This window comes from Gavia stellata, chromosome 12 (assembly GCF_030936135.1).
Source record: "Gavia stellata isolate bGavSte3 chromosome 12, bGavSte3.hap2, whole genome shotgun sequence".
Lineage (NCBI taxonomy): Eukaryota > Metazoa > Chordata > Aves > Gaviiformes > Gaviidae > Gavia > Gavia stellata.
The window spans coordinates 13,022,380-13,037,651 of record NC_082605.1 but is presented as its reverse complement, the minus strand read 5'-3'; the positions used below and the strand labels follow the sequence as shown (position 1 = coordinate 13,037,651).

Genomic DNA, 15,272 nt, shown 5'->3' with positions numbered 1-15,272 from the left:
GGTCTCAGCACTCCCTGCATCAAGGACGAGAGAGGTAACCTGTGTGCCAGAGGGACCGGCTCATGTCTCTCTACACTAGGGAGGCTCCGTCCCAACAGGGTCCTCACGTTGGGGCGTTGAATGGCCTCTGCTCCCCGGGCACAGGGCCCAGAGCTCCCATCCCTGCTCTGAACTGATGCTCTAAAAGCTGGGGTGGGAGTTTTGAACCAAGAGAAAAAGGAGGCTCCTACCAGAAGTGGGGTTCGAACCCACGCGGGCATGCGCCCATTGGATCTTAAGTCCAACGCCTTCACCACTCGGCCATCCTGGTGGGCTGTAAGCTCTCCCCTGGCCCACCGGTTCCTCCCCTTGAAGGCACACACCTCACCAAGTCCTCGAGGTTCCAACCTGAGACACTTCCCAAGTCCAGCAACACCTTGCCCTCCTCACTGCTTTCTTTTATGTCCCCAGCAAATTGCTGGAACAGCTCATTGGGAGGCACTAGGTCTCGTGGGCCATGAAGGATGGCACAGCCCCTATGTGCCACACTAGATCCTCGTGCAAGGACCATAGTCACCGGTGATAACGCTGCCGGGGACCCTAGTACAGGAAGGGCATCTCTGGAGGGTCTCAGCCTGACCCCACTGGGTGCCCGGGGGGAAGGGAGCAGCTCTGATAGCCCGACAGCACTCAGCCAGACACGCCACGTGGTTAAAGCACCTCGGGTCCCACTCCTCACCCTCTCCAGTCTACCTTCTGCTAAGGCATTTAGCTGCGAAAGACAGTGGGGCAGGGGAGTCTTTCTTTTGGGGTGAGGTACAACTTTTTTTGCTGTCTGGGGAAAAGGAAAAAAAACCACCACAAAAGCCTGTGTTGAATCATGTGGGATTCAAACCCACAACCCCCAAGTACCCATGTGCATGAGGTCTTTAGCTCTTAAGCCACAGGAGCCTGATAATTTCTGTCTCTGGTATCAGCCACCCCAACTCTTCCCAGGCCAGCACCTTCACACAGGGCTGCCATCACTTTGGAGGGACACTGCAACCTGTTCCCAGGCCTGCCCCCTCCCATGGGATCCCCATATGATGTGGGTCCCTGCACCCGGCTTGAACAGGCACAGACACCGGCGATGCCCACACAGAGAAACCTGGCCAGGCCCTTTCACCAGAGGATCCCATCTACTGGAGACATGCTTGGCCAGGCTGTCCTGGCCCTGTCCTGCTTGAAGATGAGAGCAATTCCCTCCTTGCTTCCCCAGGGACTGCTCAGGACTGTGCCCTGGGGTAGCTGAGCTGCTTCAAGGTCTTGTGGTTGACTGCTGCAGAGGTGAGAGGCACTGACCAGAAAAAGGGATGGTTTTGGGTCTCAAAAGAGGGTGGCACAGAGCTCCTCAGCCAGAAGGGGTCACCCTGGCCTCCACAGACAATTCGGGAGTGCTAGGAAGAGGGACCCCAGGCATCCCACTGGAGGATGCTGGAGGTCCTCAACTCAGCAGAGAACTGGGCCAACCTATTCACATGCAAAAATGCTGCCAGGAGGAAAATTCACCCCCTTAGGTGCCAAGAGGGGACAGCAACTTTCCCTGCTTCCCTTTTACCCTTTGCATTACAGTCACAGCAATCTGCCGTGCTGGTCTGTGTGTGCAGAATCGCAGCTCAGCATCCCTGGATGCCTCCAGTTGCAGCGCCCACATTAATATCAAATGAAGCCGTGCTCACAAAGGGTGTTGCGCTCGCCAGCTCACGAGGAATCTGCTCCTAATGAGCGACTTCAAAGCATTAATGAGCTTGCAAAGCTCTCCTCTTCGTTTACAGAGCTGGACCTTGCACGCTTGGCATTAAGACAGGGGTCACCCGTCAGGCGAAGAGAATGCGTGTGCATGTCGGCGAATATAATATATTTGTCATCCTCTAAGAAGCAAAGATTAATCATGCCCTCTCCGAAAGGAAGCTTTTACGACACATCTGCTCTTCACAGCATGGAGAGAAGGGACCTGCCCGCAAGGACGTCCATGACCCACACTACTCAGATCCCCATAGCACCCAGTGCGACCAGCCTTGAAGTTAACATCCCACCTTAACCCTTTGGGTCCAGGCTGGGAAATGCTACTTGAATTGGCAGGCTGAGGGGTGAATAAAGTGGCGGAACTGCATTCCAGTGCAGGTTTAAGGTATGCATGGAGAGAGTGGTACGGATGTGTGAGAGAGCAGGTTTGACTGGTGCTTCCTGCTCTGTGGCATCCTCCCAGCACAGGCAAGGAAAGGAGATGCTGGCCCAGAACAACAAGGGCTGCACAATGCATCTCATGCTCTCTCCAGGGACCACTCTCTCCCAGCCACATCCCCTTCTATGAATCCCTGAGCTCCCCATAAATCTCTGCGTTGAAACAGCCTCCAGTGCCTGCCTGGCTAACAGCCCAGTTGCACCCATTTGAGGAGCTGAGCCTGTCCATCTGCTGAGCTAGGAGGAGGCCGTGCAAACAAACCATGCTGAGGGACCAGTGGCCAGCCTGAGCACAAGCCTGCTGCTGGGCACTGCTCGTCCTTCCTCCCAAAGCCCCTCAGCCTCTTCAGCCTTTCCAGAGTCCTCTTGCTGCTGACACCCTGGTTGGCATTTGTGCTGCCACACGAAGGCTTGGAGGAGGCACAGGGCAATGAAATACTGGTTTGTTATTGCACCGCTATTGCTGAACCTTCAGGGCAATCTCCATGTTCAGTCTAGTGGCACTAGCATGGGGGCAGCTCAGCTTCCTCTGCCTGGTTCAAACTTACCATGACATGTATCCAAGGGCATCCCTAGCACAACTTGGCTGTATTTAAAAATGCAATCCTGAGCAGATGCTTTCCAGTGTCTTCCATGGCTGTGCATCATCCACGAGGTTGTTTGATTTCACCTGCAAACCTGCACAGAGTGTTGGCTGGCACTTCGCTGGGTATGAGGTCAGCCTTGCATCCGGCAGGGTTGTAACATCAGCTGAATTACCTGTAGCATCTTGGATGCTTCCTGTGCAATCCCGAGCCAGGCTGGCTGTACCTTTCTTGCAGTATCCCCATGAAATGGAAGCTTGAAGGTGACACGGCTACAAGCTTTCAGAACACATGTTCTGTAAGAGAAAGACATTAATAATGTCCTGAACTCAGAAAGGTGTTGTCCTTTAACATTGGCAATGTTACAGGGAAAGCAGTTTCTCCCCTCACCTTTTCTCCCTCCAAGAGATCTCCTGGCACTCAGTGTCTTTTCAGTAAATCTGTGTTTAATTTAAACAGCCACTGGAGGCAACCACCATCCCACATGTTAATACTGCAGCTGGAGAGTGGCGGATTGGTAATTAAGAAAAAGAAAAAATCCAAAAACTTACAGTTATGAGCAAGACAGAGTAAAAATGGCACTTTAAGAGATTTCAGGTAAAAATTCTCCGCTTTACTGATGCAGAGGCAAAAATAATCTCTGCGTCATCACTTTAGAAACTAGTTGGAAAAGAGAAAGAATAGGACAGTGTTCTCCTCTGTGCTCCTCTTATGCCCTTTCCCTGCTATGAGAGCGGTTCAGCATGTGGGTTACGACCATCAGGAGTGCTGTGACCCAAATGTTTGCCACAGATCAGCCCTACCAAGGTCATCTTAGGTTAAGTGAGAGATGACAGCTTGGCTCCACCTTGCATAGCAGGCTTTGGGGGGAAAATTCATGCTTCTTATAGCAACAGGGCTCCTGTGTTATGTTCATGTAGCAATTAGTGAGGAAGCTCTTTGAACTTTGTCAGATTTTAAATACACTATTGATGTCCTACATGTAACTGTAAACTACCACATTTTGAGAGTAGCTGGAGTTCACTGACAAAAAGAAGAGTTGAACAAGACAGCATTACTATTTAACTGGTCCTCAGTAGGTTTCAGAATAAACAGAAAAGCAAGCACAGAAGATCACTCTTCCTTCCTATCTTTCCTGCCTCTTGAGAGGCAGTTCAGGAAATCAAGCTGGCTTCGCTTTGTATTCAGAGGGTTGGCTTTCCAGAATGGCTAGAAAATGTATGTTGTATTCCTATGGGTGAAAGCTTATACTCTGCAGAATTTGACATGATGCCCCGCTGCCTGTTGGCTCAAGTCAGCCTCTGTGGAACTACAAACCTTACAGTGCTCTATAGCTCAAAAGGAAAGGTTTTCCATGAAGCTTGCAAATACTGGTATTTGGCCAGAAAACCAAAGACCACTTACTGTGGGTACACAGACTGGATTAAAAACCAGTGGAGTTGTGCAATTACAGGAGGTTATTTATCCCAGAGGGAAAATATGTTTTCTTTGTTGAGTAAGTTCTTTCAAAAACACCAACAAAACTCCCATCAAACCAAAAGCAATGCAGCTACTAGAGCTAAAATAGTAAGTCATAGCAAGTAATGCATTTGTCTACTTTCTCCTGCTCATGAATGACCTCCCAGCTGTTTACAATTTTTCACAAGCTATTGCTAGCCTAAATTACTCTCCCAGTTATTTTCCACAAATATTTCTTGGACAACAGACAGTTTCTCAAAAAATTAATCTTGAGGGCTCTGAGTACCTAGGCTTCACACCGTTGTTTCTACTTTGGTTCTGAATGGGCTCATAATGATATGTCTGGAGTGAATGGTGATGGTTCAGCATTTCAAAGTCATCACCTACTCACATTCAATTATTTCCATAGATGTTCTGGACAGGATGCACAGGTAACTCATCAAGGTTTTACTTTTGTTCAGTCTGAACTAGATTTTGTGAAAGATGCCATCGTGGACCCATCTTTCCCTGCCGCTGTTCCATGCCTCTTCCACCATCACTTACAACACGGAGAAAATGAGTCACAGCTGTGCGGAAGAGAAAGCTCAAGAACACATCAAGGATCACAGCACTGTGATGCTGATGCCTCAGATGCTTGAGTGCCCAAATCAGGGAGTCATAAAGGGACCTGATGTAAATGAGACATTCAGTGCCTGTTCATTTATTCTTGCCTGATGCAGTCAGACAGAGTTTTTCTACAGTCACTGCAGAGAGAGAAACCTGGCTGATCCTGACTTGAGGCACATGATCTTTGAAGACCCCTTCCAGCCCTGCTCTCCATACCTGAATTTCAGCATATATTGGTCACCAGGTATGTGTAAACCGGGCTCCATTAAGGGCATTCCAAAATCACACTAGAAAAATGTACGTGTTGCATATTTTTGGCTGCCTTTTCACATGACAGAGGAGCCAGCCGTAGTAAACAAAGGCTCAATGGAGAACTCCATCCCTTAAGCATTCATAACTTAGGAAACACTGCATGCTAGTCCCAGAATCAACCCAGAGGGGAAATGAGGCAATTGAGTTATCACATGGACAAATACCAACAGCAGAGGCTTGCATGTGCCAAAGAAGTCTCCTGAAATTATTTACATAGCTTGGACAAAATTGTTGTGATGAATGGGAAAAACCATTTGTGCTCCACCTGCAGCATCAGCCCTGCCCACTACTGCTCGTTATCCCAACAGGGAAGTGTGCAGGGAACATATCACATCCTGGATGTCAAGGTGTATCTGCATGAATTCCTAAAATGACATGTGTTCTTTAGCCCAGAGCTTGGCTCCAGGCTAAGAGCTAAATTTGATGTTCTCTGCGGCTAAAACTTCTTCAAAAATCATTCCGGGTTAATTAGGGAAGGGAAATTTTGGCTGCAGTCTGTAAAAGAAGATTGGCTTGGGAAATCATATGAAAGTCATGGGTTTGCAAGAGCAAAGAGAAAGAACAGGCTCATTTCTAAAAGCGCTGCACCTAAGAACTTCAGAAAAGCACAGAACTTCACTGAAATACAATAAAAGGCACTGCCTAAAAGCAGAACATCTCCTTTGGCTCAGCAGATCCTCTCCCAGAGGCACCACATCATTCCTGCTGCTCACAAAACGGCTTCTCTCTCCTTTTAATAGTTTTATTTTTAGGATTCTCATATTTAATTCTCTCTTTTTCCTTATGTAAGGTGCTTGGAAGGGCTGCAGTGTCAAACAATAATTACATCAGAGAAAATTTAGAATCCACAGTGTTAAAATAAGTCTTTGCTTTTGACAAGTGAATGAATGTAGGAAGTGAGGGGATGCAGTTTTATCAAGGAGAGCACCCAGCTGACAGTGTAACAGCATCTCTCGTGGGCTGGGGGCACCTGCCTTCAGATGTCAGTGATCTCACTTGGAGCACATCGGTACATGCCTGCATTAGCATGGTCTGAGACCTAGATGCACATTCATGCAGTGCTATCAGCACATACATGCCTCTCCCCACGAGCAACCTTGAGGTAGGCTTAAAATGCAGTTTTGCCATCATCTTAACACCCCTGGATTAGCTAAAGCGCATGTGCCTATAGCTGCAGCTTCACCTCAGCTAGGGATCAAGCATTTCCTGGTGCCAGGATGCATCACCATGACCACCATTAGTCCGCTTACAGCAGAAGTGAGAGAAGAAAAAGACCTATCCACTTCCCTCGATCTGTGCTTCTGAAGATATGGGTACCTACCCAAAGCTGGCTTCCAATACCTTTATAAATTACCCCCATCATCTGTGCTACAGTAACTGGACACATATCTGCTGTGTTAAATTAAATTGTGTTAAAGTTGCAACTCAGTCTGACACAACACTGCATCTTGGACTATGCCCAGGTACTGCCACTGCCAGAGCGTTAAAGGAAGCCACTGGTGATAGTCTCCAAGTACCTGGGTTACATTTTCCAAGAAGTAATCAGAGAAGGGTGAGTCTGATCCTCCACCCATGGAGTCCATGCAGAAATCAGTGATGACCGAGGCTGTTACGGGTGACAAAAAACTTACGGAAAGAGCAGGAAAAATTTTTTCTCTCTAAAAGAGAGCACCAACTGCCTTACAGTGGACTCCAAGCAGATATAGAGAAATAATGACAGGTATCAGTAGGCCTATCTGTCATGCAATGTCTAAAATCAGGTTGTGGTGAAGAGTAGGTGTATAGAGTGAGCTCACACATAGTGCATACAAGAAGTTTTCTAGGGATAACAAGTTTATAGAATATATATATTTTTCCCCATATGGGTTCCCAGCTGGACTTCTTTGCTGTCTTGGAAGAGACCAACTTGCTAAACACATCAATAATGTCAAAATCCAGGATCCTCCTAATTAGATGCGACCTTTGAAGGGAGCTGCTGAAGGCTGAGAGCTCACCTGTTTCTGTGGGCTTACCACTGCCTGACAGGAGGGCACTTGGACTGTGTGCATTTGTGTTTTTATTTGTTGTCTTTTATCTTATGTTCATAATACCAACATGAAGGAAAAGAGGCTCATAGAAGAGAGGGATGGGGAGGAGGGCAAACCTGGGAAGTCTCTGCTAGTCTTTCCACAGGTTCAGCTCCAGTGTTGGTCCTCTGTTTGGCATTTGAGACCCTTCACTTTGCTTTTCCTGCTCCACTTCATGCCCATCAGCTTGGCTCCCGTCCTTCCAGCCCTTTGCTTCTTTTGCTGAGCTTGTCCTTCTGAGGGGCCAGGCCATCTCAAGGTGGAGCTGGCCACTGGAAAAGTTTACAACACAGGCAAACTATCCCAAGCCATATGGTTGGTGGCTTCCTGGGAAACTGGAAAAGAAACTTCCAAAGTTGAAAAGATAGCTTTAAAAAAAAAAAAAAGAAAAAAAAGTTATTCAAATTTCTTCTATTTCTCAGCAACTAAGATTTTCTTTACACTCAGTTTTCAGAAGAGCCAGAGTGAAATGAATACTAAGCCCCTCTGAAGTCCTGTGGACATCAAGCATTTATCTCCCATGCCTTCCTTCAAAACTCCTGATCATAAACAACAGACGGAAAAACTCTAGCATATTTCATTCCCTCATCTGCTGTCTTTTGGTTGGGGTTTTTTGTGTCTGTTTGGTTTTTTTTAAAGTAAGATATAGTCTTTCTTCTGGGATTTATAGCCCGATTTTGTAATAATTATGAAAAGTAAACCATGTGGAGATTTTTTTATGATCTGCTTTAAATGTAGAGTTTTGGAAAGTAGACAATGAAATTATTATTATTTTGCTGCACAGCTGTGCTAAAGCACAGGGGAAAGAGTGAAAAGACACTAGTATTTGTTTATTTGGCTTTCAATTGCTATGACAAAGCAAATAACAGCTTTGGTCTTGGTCCACAATTGAGTTAATTGGTAACACCTCAAATTGTATGTCCTAAAAACCTCCTAATTAGCAGCTAAACGCAGGATAAACTAGGTAGCATTTGTTCCCTTGTGCTCCAAGGGGACCTGCGAATTCATAATAGACGGCTAAACTTAAGATCCAAAAGCATCTGATTTAGCGTGTATATATGCAAGAAGTGATGCGTGTATGTGCGTGCACGTTCTTTTTTGTGCTGTGTTCGTACAGCACCTAGCACGATGGGGCTGAGCTCCCTAATGCATTCTCTAGACAACTGAGACCCAATCTAAAACTACACATAGTATTTTCCAGGAGGCTTCTCTGGGTCAGGACCTGCTGAGAGACATTCGCTGTTGCGTCCCCTGTTTAATCTCGGAGAGCTCCCAAGGAGATTCTCTCTCTTTGCTCTTTCATTTACCATCCAAGCCCCTCGCATCGTGGGAAGGTACTCAGAGCACTGTGGGAAGAAATGATCCAGATACGACCAGCAAAGGGGGCTAGGAAAGAAAACGCAGATGTGGTGAAGAACCTGATGCGAAGACCTCTTCTGTAAAAGTGGGATTTCTGGGGAGAGTGCTAGAAATTATATACCCAGGCCAGCAATTCAGACATCCAAAGCGCACGCTGTAAAACTTGGGCACTGGAGGCGTGGTGACAAGGTGACAGTTTACACTGTAATGAGGAAGCACAGTCGGAGTCCTTTAGCATATGTCTGCAATACAGGTCCAGAATCGGAGGTCAGCATCTCTTGCCTGCCTGATGGCCCCCTGAAATGAGTTCATGCATCTCAGTCTGTCTTTTGTTTAGTAAATGCCTGTGGCACAAGGCCATGGCAGGACAGCCAGTGGTGCTACCGATAAACATCTTTGTCTCAAAACGGGAATATTGATAACTCACGAAGGCAGAAGCTGTGTTTCAGTCCTGAGTAGCATCTAGGACACCTAAGGCTGACTGATAAAAGCAGGAGGCCGTAAGACTAGCACTTAAAAATTCAGAAATGACTGCTGGGTGCAGAAACAGAAGACAAGACAGTGGCAGCGCATTTTCCCAAAATGCAACATTAGTCCTCCTATAGAGATGGATGAGGGAGAAGTTCTGCAGCAGCTGTCCACACTGCATTCTTTCTCTTTTCTTTCTCTAAAGCACTAACATGGACAGAGAGGTCTGGTCGCCTCCTCCAGCCTGCTTCCTGAGGGACAGCCACAGGAACACTTTGGCAACTCCAGTCCATCTGCCACAAGTTGGATGTGAGACGTGGGGAGCTGGAGACACGCTGCCCAGTCTCTTGGTAATGACATAACCCCAACGCAGGGATGGGAACACATTAGTCCTGTACCTAGGCTGATGGAGAGAGACAGGACATGCCCCACTAGAGGAAAAGCTTTGTTAAAGGCAAGTGTCTTCCCTCCAGCTCTCTCCTGCAGCAGGTGAAACACAACTAGCACCATAAGGCCAGCAAGTGTTTAACAAAAGCCCTTCTTCAGGCGCTCTCTGCTCTGCTTTTTGCACGGCTGTATGAGGCAGATTGCTGTCTCTTATTAACTAAATAAACAAGCAGCAAAAGTTGAGCAAAATGGAAACACATACACAGCTTGTCTGCAAATAGAGACAAATGCCTCCATCGCATGGTTGCACCCAGCTGTCTCTCTGTTACCTGCTTAAACAGCTTTAATTTCACATTAAGGTCAATGCAGTCGTAGTTTCTCCTCCCGGGTGGAAAACCTGGCTAATGAAATGCTCAGGTTTGTATTGAGTCCACTTCGATACGCCAGCCAAGCATTTTGAGGAGCTGAGGAGGGTGCCCCGGTCTTTCTTCTGCAAGGGTGAGTCCCCAGCCCGGACTGCAGGAGTGGGGCTGAGCAGGCACAGCAACCAGCGCTAGCGAGCAGAGGCTCCTCTGCAATTGCCCGCTGAAATGACGGGGTATCTCCAGTTTTCAGTCAGGGTATCTTCTTGCCTGATCCCATGCTGCAAGGAGCGTGGAGAGCGTCTGACTCTATGCCAGCCCTGCCTGGGTGTGTGCCCCTTCCTCCTGCCTTCCCTGGGCTGGCTCCACTTCTAGAAAAGGGTGTTTATTCAGCTTTTGCATCCATTCCTTCTACCATTTATGCAGCCCTCCTGCTTTCCTCTGGGAAATAAAGATGGGATGAGTAAACTGTCTTTTTGTATAGTCTGAGAGGTTTGACTTTGAGTCTCATTTATTACTCTTCAATTTCTTTTAGCTTCTCCTTTCCAAAGATGAGTGTTCCTGACCAAGTTTTGATGCAGTCCGTGAGAGTGACAAACATAGCTAGACTATGATCACTTGTGCGTAGGAAGCTATTTGTCCTGAACCACATCCTCCATGTTACTCAAGCCGAAATCGAAAAAAAAACCCTTCTCTTGCATGCCTTCGAAATAACTGTTCCGAGGATAATTTAAAGTATTGAGACATTGATTCACTAAACATCGTTGGCCTGCTTATATGTGGGCAGACAAAGTCACCCATTATTGGTGATTTATTAGCTGTAGGTGCCTCTTTGATCTTCCCCAATGTTGTGCACTCAATATCCTCCTCCCATGAGGCAGCTGGGAGGACAGCCCTATCAAGACATTCGCATTATTTTGAGTTATGATTCATGTCCATGGGATCGTCTCCACTTAGACACTGTATCTCACTGGATTCAGGGGAATCTTCCAGAGCCCTACAATACATGCAAAACCAGAAGTTCCTCTTGGATTGAAAAATTATGATACCAGCACCTCTAAATTGCTTTTAGCGGCTTTCTGTGCTGCCTCAGGCTCAGAAGTGCTTAGTTTGCTGACAAAAATCATAGACTCATACACACTGGAGATGGAAAAGCCCTGCTAGGTTCAGCTAGTCCATTTCTCCTACCAGGGAAGGAATATTCCCAGCAATCTGTTTTCCCTGCTACTTTGTCTTGTCTATTTTTAAACATCCCATGTAGCAAAAATACATTTAGATTGTCAGGATTTCAGAGCCAAGTTAGCTGTGGAAGTACCAGCTGTAGCCTAACCTGCTTTGTCTGGTGGCAGCAGCTAAATTGCTCTCTGCTGCCTTTGAAGTCAATGGTAAAAGTCTTATTGGCTTCTGTGGGAGCATTCTCAGGCCTCTGGTACGGATGATTAGAGCAAATAGCTATGGAGCACTGATAAGCCATTCTTACACTATCGCTTTCCAGGCCATAACTGCATTTTAATAGGCAAGAAATTGTCTCAGCAGCAGTCAGGGTGCAATAATAGCAAAGCCATGTGGAGCACACGACAGACTGGGTCTGCACAGAAGTGACTCCTGCCATGACCATACAAAATTATATCCACAAGCCCAAACAGGTTTGGTGGAGTATGTGATCCAAGGGGAACAGTCAGAGGCAGTCCCTTTTGTACCTCCTCGAACTGTAAAAATCTACCAGAGGTCAATTCAGCTTGTAGATAGCTCCAATGTGTTTTCCCTTTTCAACAGACTTTAACATCATGAATGAAGGCAGCTGGGCACATCAGGGTACCGTTTACCTGCCTTTCACACCTTGGGCAGAATATAGCATAGGTATGGCACTGCCCTTAGCCAAAAAAAGCAAAAAAAGACTGGCTGTTGAATCACAGAAGTTAAGAAGTTACCATATAAAGCTTGACTCACCGTCTCCATGAAAAAAATGTCGACAGCTACCCCACGAGATGGAGCACTCGGCAGTGGCAGTGACACAGCCCCGACGAAGCTCGGCTCTTTGCTTTCTCTTTTTAGTTCAGTAACAATGGCAGGTAGTGGAAGCCAGGGTTGGATTTAATTTAACAGCTGTTGTGCTCCGCTGGGACAGCTTCCTCTGCCTCCACATTTCCTGTCTGGAAGTTCTCCCAAAAGGATGAATTAACCAATATATGACCTGTATGGGAAATGCACTTTATTGAAGCTATTTTTCTAGGGTGGAGCTGAACAGCTGTTTAAAAGCACATAGCTGCACTACATGAGAGACAGTAAAAACACACAAAATGAACTGTATTCAGGTACAACTGGGCTGTAAGGAGGCAGAAGGTAATTATCTCAAACTGTAATTTTTGCTTGTACTCAGAGGGTAGCATGTTTGTGTGACAAAGCATGCCAGCATGGGGTACCACAACCTGACAGCACAGGGGAAGGGGACCTCGATTTTACCTTCCCCATAGCATCTTCTTGTGCCATAAACATGGAGAGATTTACACCATCCCCGCAGGCCCCTGCATTCTGGCAAGGAAAACCCACATGCTAAAGCTACGTAGGCATAGACTCCTATCCAAAAACTGCTTAGTTTGACACGATGGAAGCAGCAAGTGACACAGCCCTGGTATCGCTATGGGGACAGCTGTGCCTGAGATCAAGCACGGTTCAATTCTCTTTTTCATATAAGGCTTCAGCAATCAATAGGAGCCGTAAGTGTCGCAGAAACAGTCCCACATTAAGTTCACAGTAAGCAATGTCTGCAGGCATCTCAGGGCAGATTACAGCTCTTCGGGTCTACATAGGGAGCTACGTGCTGCTTCAAGCCAGCACTGCCACCCGTGGACCACAGTCCCACTGGTGACGGCTCCTGCCCCAGGCCATGAAGGACCATCTCTGGGTGGCAGCACAAGGCTGCACAGCCCAGGCAACATCCACATGAGAGACGGAAGTGCGCAGCATCTCTGTCCAGAAGCCTCAGTAAAGCCCCTGCTTTCCATTCACGTCTCTTCCTCTCCCCCACAGCGGGTTAGCAGCGCAATTAAGTTATTGCAGATTTACATCAGGGCTGGAGAGATCAGAATCTGAACAGAAGCTTTAAAAGCCACTTTTTTTTTTTTTTTAAAGCCTGACATAGAACCAGCCAGATTTACCATGAGTTTCCTGTGTGCACATGAGTTATATGCACATTAAGTGTCCCATCATCATGAATTCTGCCAATGTGCTCCTTTTAATGGCACTGATCATAGGGAATTCATTTGGTCTTCATATAGCTGTCACCTGTATTACCAGTGCGATTTCATTCTAATTTAGTATTACTTAATGGTGAAGATAAAGTTAAGTGTTAGCCATGTGGGTCTTTTCTTGGCTTCTCTCTCTCTCTGACACAGCAAGAGTGCAACTGCAGGGTGTTTTATGACCGATAATTCAAAAGAGCAGGGAAAAGAAGGAGCAGCAAATATCAACCGCTTGTCAATCATCCACAGTCTTTCAGCTCAAATGGTTATACCTGGACCTCTGATCTTTTCTTCTGCCGTTTCTGATCCCCTTGTTTGTTTGGAGTTCTTTAGATACTGCAACCATCAAAAATATATTTTTTAAAGGTTCAAGTTTAGGAAACCTGCAGTGGTTACCCAAAATGATAGGAAAATGTGGTATAGAAAGCTATATCTAATGGCTGCAGTATAGTAGCCAAATTACAGCCAGCCTGTCGGGGTGGCGATGATGGGGTACCCTACAAGCTGGCTGAACACATGAAAATGCTATGGGGAAATGGATTGCTTTTATAGCACCAGTAATACAGCAACAAGTGATTTGTCTTCCCAAGCCCCTGTGCCCCCCCTCTTCTCCCACAGCTCAGAAAGGTAATCATTCTGTATATATAACTAGCTTGTTTAAACTGGAGATGAAAAGCTACAAAAGTACAACTTAATTGAACCCTGTATTGTGTTATTACAAATGCTGCCGACCTCACTTGCAGTCCATTATCAGAGGGTTCTGCTGAATGCTTTAATTAAAGACAATAAGGCTAATAAAAAGGCATCATTTTCCTGTCTCCAGCGCTGCTGGAGAGTTGGGGCTGATGAGATTATTTCCTGCTAATGCTCTTCTCTTGTTGTTGTTTTTAAATCTTTTTCTCCCCATGGTTTGCAAATACTGTCTGAGCCTGAGTTGTATAAGATTCATTAGGAACAAGAAAAAAAATCAGGTTTGCTTCTAAAATTCTCGATAGTATTTGATGAGTGAGAGCCCCTCTTCCAGATGATCGCTGGCGCCTCACCCCGACTTTCGCTGCCTTTTGCTCTCAGATCCAGTCCCAGTGAAAGAAAAAGCTTCCCTGTACAGGCACAGGTATTTGTACAAACTGACTTAAGGATGCACTCTGCCCGCGGCGCTCCTGCACATGGCACCATCTCCAGCCCTGCAACGCTCCTGCGCATGGCACCATCTCCAGCCCTCCCCTTTGCAGGGAGGACAGCGTGATGACAGTGCTACTTGCCAGAGGGCAGGATCTAGCCCAGAGTGAGTAATGCAGCACCTCACCATAATTAACATGCTGCTTACTAATGGCCCATATGTGCCATGTCTATTTACTTTCATACTGGTAGTATTAACAATACCAAAACAGCAGTGTTTCTAAAGCCAATTAAGGCAGCCTCGCTGGGCGACTTTGTCGCTCCAGCTTCGGTCCAAAGAGACAGAAGAGGGGGACAACGCAGGAAGGCATCAGCGGGGATCACCACGAGGAAGGGAAGGTGCGTAGCTGAGGGGGTAGCCACAGTGCTGTGGGGGAAGGGCTTGACACAAGGGAGATGGGAAAGGTTTGCAGTAGGACAGCCCATAGGGGAATGTGCTGAGGGAGAAGGGAGGCAGGATGGTCTCTACCTCTGGATGCACAAGGGTGACACACCATTCCCTGTCTGCATCCCTCTGCCTCCAAGGACATCTGCATGGGCTTGACCTCATCCACCCCACGCACACCTTGGTGTTTGCTGAATAGCATAAACATGGTGGGGTGCAAAGAGAGGAATAGGAAATCACCTGGTGCTCATTGCATGGGTGAGTTTACAGAACAGACACATCCGCCCACCAGCAAACAGGCTGAGCTATCAACTCCTCATACACCAGCCACAAAACAGTTAAAACTTCACTAACAATCCAAGCCATATTTGAACAAGAGACCTAATGGCAATTGGCATTGTAGCCCTGCTGTGAATAAGCCAAACCATCCAGTCCTACTGTGATTAAAAACTCCTTCTTGGACAAGGGAACAAGCAGCCAGACGCTAAGTAACTGAACTTTGCCCCTGCAAGGAGGAGAGCAAAGCACTAACCACTGAGACAGCCCAGTTTGCCAAGACTTTTATAGGGAAGGAACTTTTACAATTAAATACGGCAAAAGGTTTCTTCCACTGTGAGCCTCTGAAGACGGGTTGAAAGAAGCAGAGTTGAACATGGAAGCCA

General features: G+C 46.8%; 1 non-coding gene across 1 annotated transcript; it reads right to left on the bottom strand.

The window, feature by feature from the left end:
• Nucleotides 1–227: 227 nt before the first annotated feature.
• TRNAL-UAA (transfer RNA leucine (anticodon UAA)) lies at nucleotides 228–310 on the bottom strand. Its single transcript has one exon. It is a non-coding gene; the product is annotated as a tRNA-Leu (tRNA).
• Between the last annotated feature and the right edge of the window lie 14,962 nt (nucleotides 311–15,272).